Source organism: Arachis hypogaea, chromosome 18 (assembly GCF_003086295.3).
Source record: "Arachis hypogaea cultivar Tifrunner chromosome 18, arahy.Tifrunner.gnm2.J5K5, whole genome shotgun sequence".
NCBI lineage: Eukaryota > Viridiplantae > Streptophyta > Magnoliopsida > Fabales > Fabaceae > Arachis > Arachis hypogaea.
The window spans coordinates 28255302-28262225 of record NC_092053.1 but is presented as its reverse complement, the minus strand read 5'-3'; the positions used below and the strand labels follow the sequence as shown (position 1 = coordinate 28262225).

General features: G+C 34.7%; 1 non-coding gene across 1 annotated transcript; it reads left to right on the top strand.

Annotated features, from left to right (window-relative positions):
- The first annotated feature begins 1931 nt into the window (after positions 1–1931).
- On the top strand, positions 1932–2039 carry LOC112774844 (small nucleolar RNA R71). The gene has a single exon (XR_003189303.1). It is a non-coding gene; the product is annotated as a small nucleolar RNA R71 (small nucleolar RNA).
- Positions 2040–6924: the final 4885 nt, after the last annotated feature.

Below are 6924 nucleotides of genomic sequence, written 5' to 3'. Positions count from 1 at the left end.
ATGCTTGTTTCTGGCGTTTAAACGCCAGAGTGCTCTTCCTCCAGGGTGTGCTGTTTCTTCTGCTGTTTTTTATTCTATTTTTAATTTTTCAGTTGTTCTTGTGACTTCACATGATCATCAACTTAATAAAACACGAAATAACAATAAAAATAAAATAGATATAATTAAATAACATTGGGTTGCCTCCCAACAAGTGCTTCTTTAATGTCAATAGCTTGACAGTGAGCTATCATGGAGCCTCACAGATGTTCAGAGCATTGTTGGAACCTCCCAACACCAAACTTAGAGTTTGAATGTGGGGGTTCAACACCAAACTTAGAGTTTGGTTGTGCCCTCCCAACACCAAACTTAGAGTTTGACTGTGGGGGCTTTGATTGACTCTGCAGTGAGAGAAGCTTTTCATGATTCCTCTCCATGGTTACAGAAGGAGATCCTTGAGTCTTAAATACAAGGTAGTCCTCATTCAGTTGAAGGATCAACTCTCCTCTGTCCACATCAATCACAGCTCTTGCTGTGGCTAGGAAGGGTCTTCCAAGGATGATGGATTCATCCTCATCCTTCCCAGTGTCTAGGATTATGAAATCAGCAGGGATGTAAAGGCCTTCAACCTTTACTAACATGTCCTCTACTAGTCCATAAGCCTATTTTCTTGAGTTGTCTGCCATCTCTAATGAGATTCTGGCAGCTTGCACCTCAAAGATCCCAAGTTTCTCTATTACAGAGAGTGGCATAAGGTTAATGCCTGACCCCAGGTCACACAGAGCCTTCTCAAAGGTCATGGTGCCTATGTTACAGGGAATTAGGAATTTACCAGGATCCTATTTCTTTTGAGGTAATTTCTGCCTATCCAATGCATTTAGTTCATTGGTGAGCAAGGGAGGTTCATCTTCCCAAGTCTCATTACCAAATAATTTGGCATTCAGCTTCATGATTGCACCAAGGTACTTAGCAACTTGCTCTTCAATAATGTCTTCATCCTCTTCAGAGGAAGAATACTCATCAGAGCTCATGAAGGGCAGAAGCAGGTTGAATAGAATCTCTATGGTCTCTGTATGAGCCTCAGATTCATTTGGTTCCTCAAAGGGAAACTCCTTATTGGTCACTGAACGTCCCAGGAGGTCTTCCTCACTAGGATTCATGTTCTCCTCCTCCTCTCTGGGTTCAGCCACACCAAGTAAGGTTATGGCCTTGCACTCTCTTTTTGGATTCTCTTCTGTATTGCTTGGGAGAGTACTAGGAGGAGTTTTAGTGATTCTTTTACTCAGCTGGCCCACTTGTGCCTCCAAATTTCTGATGGAGGACCTTGTTTCATTCATGAAACTTAGAGTGGCCTTAGATAGATCAGAGACTATATTTGCTAAGCTAGATGGATTCTACTCAGAATTCTCTGTCTGTTGCTGAGTGGATGATGGAAAAGGATTGCTATTGCTAAACCTGTTTCTTCCACCATTATTAAAGCCTTGTTGAGGCTTTTGTTGATCTTTCCATGAGAAATTTGGATGATTTTTTCATGAGGGATTATAGGTGTTTCCATAGGGTTCACCCATGTAATTCACCTCTGCTATTGCAGGGTTCTCAGGATCATAAGCTTCTTCTTCCGAAGACGCCTCTTTAGTACTGTTGGATGCAGCTTGCAATCCATTCAGACTCTGAGAAATCATATTGACTTTCTGAGTCAATATTTTGTTCTGAGCCAATATAGCATTCAGAGCATCAATTTCAAGAACTCCCTTCCTCTGAGGCGTCCCATTACTCACAGGATTCCTTTCAGAAGTGTACATGAACTGGTTATTTGCAACCATGTCAATGAGTTCCTGAGCTTCTGCAGGCGTTTTCTTTAGGTGAATGGATCCACCTGCAGAATGGTCCAATGACATCTTAGATAATTCAGACAGACCATCATAGAATATATCCAGGATGATCCATTCTGAAAGCATATTAGAAGGACACTTTTTGGTCAGTTGCTTGTATCTCTCCCAAGCTTCATAGAGGGATTCACCTTCTTTCTATTTGAAGGTTTGAACATCTACTCTAAGCTTGCTAAGCTTTTGAGGAGGAAAGAACTTGGCTAAGAAAGCCGTGACCAGCTTATCCCAAGAGTTCAGGCTATCTTTAGGTTGAAAGTCCAACCATATTCTAGCTCTGTCTCTTACAGCAAACGAGAAAAGCATAAGCCTGTAGACCTCGGGATCAACCCCATTGGTCTTAACAGTATCACAGATTTGCAAGAATTCAGTTAAGAACTGAAAAGGATCTTCTGATGGAAGTCCATGAAACTTGCAATTCTATTGCATCAGAGAAACTAATTGAGGCTTTAGCTCAAAATTGTTTGCTCCAATCACAGGAAGTGAGATGCTTCTTCCATAGAAGTTAGAAGATGGTGCAATAAAGTCATAAAGCATCTTTCTTGCATCTCCACCATTGTTATTATTTTCGGCCATGTCTCCTTCTTTTTCGAAAATTTCTGTCAGATTTTCTCCAGAGAGTTGTGCTTTAGCTTCCCTTAGCTTCCTCTTCAGAGTCCTTTCAGGTTCAGGGTCAGCTTTAACAAGAATGTTCTTATTCTTGTTCCTGCTCATATGAAAAAGAAGAGAACAGAAAAGAAAATATGGAATCCTCTATGTCACAGTATAGAGATTCCTTTATGTGAGTAGAAAAAGAGGAGAATAGAAGAAGGAGAAGAGAAAGATTCGAAAATTAATTAAAATAAAATAAAAATATTTTTGTTTTTATTTTAAATTAGAATTCAAAAATTAAAAAAGAAAAATAAAATTAGATTAAAATTTAAAACAATTAGTTAATAAAAAAAATTTTAAAAAAGGGGGAAGGAGTTTTCAAAAATTAGAGAGAGAAAATTAGTTAGGTAGTTTTGAAAAAGATATGATTGAAATAGAAAATTTTTAAAATCAAACAGAAAGTCAGGTAGTTAATTGAAAAAAAAAAGATTTGAAAATCAAATTTGAAAAGATAGGAAGTTAGAAAAGATTTTGAAAATTGATTTTTGAAAAAGATATGATTGAAATGGTTGAAATTATTTTGAAAAAGATTTGATTGAGAAGATATGATTGCAATTTATTTAAAAAAAAAAGATATGATTGAAAAGATATGATTGAAGAAGAAATTAAAAAGATTTGATTTTGAAAAAGATTTTGAAATTAGCAATCAAAAAGATATAATTGAAAATTAAAAAGATATGATTTTGAAAATTAAAGTTGATTACTTGACTAACAAGAAATAAAAAGATATGATTTTAAAATTTAAAGATTGAACCTTTCTTAATAGGCAAGTAACAACTTGAAATTTTTGAATCTAAAAATTAAATGTTAGTGAGATTTTTGAAAATATGAAGTAAGAATAGGAAAAAGATTTTGAAAATCAATTTTTAAAAAAAATTCGAATATATAAAAATAAATGAAAAAGATTTTATTTTTGAAAAAGATTTGAAAAGATAGAATTTTGAAATTGAAATTTATGAGTAAAACAAGGAAAGATATATTTTTTATTTTTGAATTTTTAATGATGAGAGAGAAAAACACTAAATTGAAACAAAACATAAAAATTATGAATCAAAACAACTAATGCATGCAAGAACACTTTGAATGTCAAGATGAACACCAAGAACACTTTGAATATCAAGATGAACATCAAGACTTATTTTTGAAAATTTTTAAGAAAAGAAAAACATGCAAGACACCAAACTTAGAAATTTTCAAATTTTAGACACTAATAATTCAAAAATGCATATGGAAAACAAGAAAAGACACAAAACAAGAAATTTTAAAGATCAAACAAGAAGACTTACCAAGAACAACTTGAAGATCATGAAGAACACTGATGAGCGGATAATTTATACGCTTTTTGGCATTGTTTTTAGTATGTTTTTAGTAGGATCTAGTTACTTTTAGGGATGTTTTCATTAGTTTTTACGTTAAATTCACATTTCTGGACTTCACTATGAGTTTGTGTGTTTTTCTGTGATTTCAGGTATTTTCTGGCTGAAATTGAGGGACTTGAGCAAAAATCAGATTCAGAGGTTGAAGAAGGACTGCTGATGCTATTGGATTCTGACCTCCCTGCACTCAAAGTGGATTTTCTGGAGCTACAGAACTCAAAATGGCACGCTTCCAATTGCGTTGAAATGTAGACATTCAGGGCTTTCCAGCAATATATAATAGTCCATACTTTGGCCGATTTTAGATGACGTAAAAGGGCGTTGAACGACAGTTCTACGCTGCTGTCTGGAGTTAAACGCCAGAAACACGTCACAAACTAGAGTTGAACGCCAGAAACACGTTACAACCTGGCGTTCAACTCCAAAAGAAGCCTCTGCACGTGGAAAGCTAAAGCTCAGCCCAAGCACACACCAAGTGGGCCCCGGAAGTGGATTTATGCATCAATTACTTACTTCTGTAAACCCTAGTAGCTAGTTTATTATAAATAGAACTTTTTACTATTGTATTAGATATCCTGGATTGTATTTTTGATCCTGTGATCACGTTTTGGGGGCTGGCCATTCGGCCATGCCTGGACCTTTCACTTATGTATTTTCAACGGTAGAGTTTCTACACTCCATAGATTAAGGTGTGGAGCTCTGCTGTCCCTCATAAATTAATGCAAAGTACTACTGTTTTTCTATTCAACTCAACTTATTCCGCTTCTGAGATATTCATTCGCACTTCAACATGAATGTGATGAACGTGACAATCATCATCATTCCCCCACGAACGCGTGCCTGACAACCACTTCCGTTCCACCTTAGATTGGATGATTATCTCTTGGATCTCTTAATCAGAATCTTCGTGGTATAAGCTAGATTGATGGCAGCATTCATGAGAATCCGGAAAGTCTAAACCTTGTCCGTGGTATTCCGAGTAGGATTCAGGGATTGAATGACTATGATGAACTTCAAACTCGCGAGTGCTGGGCGTAGTGACAAACGCAAAAGGAGGGTGAATCCTATTCCAGTATGATCGAGAACCTCAGATGATTAGCCATGCTGTGACAGAGCATTTGGACCATTTTCACAAGAGGATAGGATGCAGCCATTGACCACCGTGATGCCTCCAGATGATTAGCCATGCAGTGACAGCGCATCGGACCATTTTCACAGAGAGGATGAAAAGTAGCCATTGACAATGGTGATGTCCTTACATAAAGCCAGCCATGGAAAGGAGTAGGACTGATTGGATGAAGACAGCAGGAAATCAGAAGTTCAGAGGGACGAAAGCATCTCTATACCTTTATCTGAAATTCTCACCAATGATATACATAAGTATTTCTATCTTTATTTTCTGTCTATTTATTATTTATTTTCAAAAACTCCATAACTATTTTATATCCGCCTGACTGAGATTTACAAGGTGACCATAGCTTGCTTCATACCAACAATCTCCGTGGAATCGACCCTTACTCACATAAGGTTTTATTACTTGGACGACCCAGTGCACTTGCTGGTTAGTTGTGCGAAGTTGTGAAGTTATGTTTGGACCATGGTATTGTGCACCAGTTTGTTGGCGTCATTGCCAGGGAGAGAATGAACAACAAATTTTACAATCTCAGAGTAACAATTTCGCATACCAAGTTTTTGGCACCGTTGCCGGAGATTGTTCGAGTTTGGACAACTGACGGTTCATCGTGTTGCTCAGATTGGGTAATTTTGTTTTTATTTTGTTTTCAAAAAGTTTTCAAAAATTTTTCAAAAAAATCTTTCAAAAATTTCTCATCTGTTTTCGAAAATTATTTCAGAATTCTTAAGAATGAATTCTAGTGTTTCATGAAACATGTTGAAGCCTGGCTGGCTATAAAGCCATGTCTAATTCTTTTGGATAGGGGCTTCCAACCATCAGCATAGAGGCAAGTTAATTTGAATATCAGCTGTTGCATGCCTGATTTGTATCTTCTAAAGCTTGGCTGGCTATTAAGCCATGCCTAACCCTCAGATTGGAGCTTTAGACTAGGAGTACAAGATTCCTAGAATTCATATTACAAATTTTGAAATCCTTATTTTATTTTTCCTATATGTTTTTTCGAAAATAATATACAAAAAAAAAATTCATGCATTCATAGTGTTCTTCATGATCTTCAAGTTGTTTTTGATAAAACCTTCTTGATTGATCTTCATATTATATTGTTTTGTGTTGTATGGTGTTTTTCATATGCATTCTTGAATTCTTAGTGCCTAAGCATTAAAGATTTCTAAGTTTGGTGTCTTACATGTTTTCTTTGCATAAAAAAATTTTTCAAAAATAAGTTCTTAGTGTTCATCTTGATCTTCAAAGTGTTCTTGGTGTTCATCTTGACATTCATAGCATTCTTGCATGCATTCATTGTTTTGATCCAAAATTTTCATGCATTGAGTCTTTTTCATGTTTTTCTCTTTCATCATTAAAAATTCAAAAAAAATCAAAAAATTATCTTTGCTTTTTTCTCTCATAAATTTCGAAAATTTGGATTGACTTTTTCAAAATTTTTAAAATTCAATTGTTTCTTATGAGTCAAATCAAATTTTCAATTTAAAAATCTTATCTTTTTCAAAATCTTTTTCAAAAAATTTCAAATCTTTTTCATTTTTCTTATTTATTTTCGAAAATTCTAAAAATATTTTTCAAAAATCTTTTTCTTAATTTTATCTCATAATTTTCGAAAATAACATCATCAATTAATGTTTTGATTCAAAAATTTCAAGCTTGTTACTTGCTTGTTAAGAAAGATTCAAACTTTAAGTTCTAGAATCATATCTTGTGATTTCTTGTGAATCAAGTCATTAATTGCGATTTTAAAAATCAAATCTTTTTCAAACTAATTTCAATCATATCTTTTCAAAAATATCTTTTTATCTTATCTTTTTCAAAATCTTATCTTTTTCAAAAATTTGATTTTAAAATATCCCTTCTAACTTCTTATCTTCTTATCTTTTCAAAATTG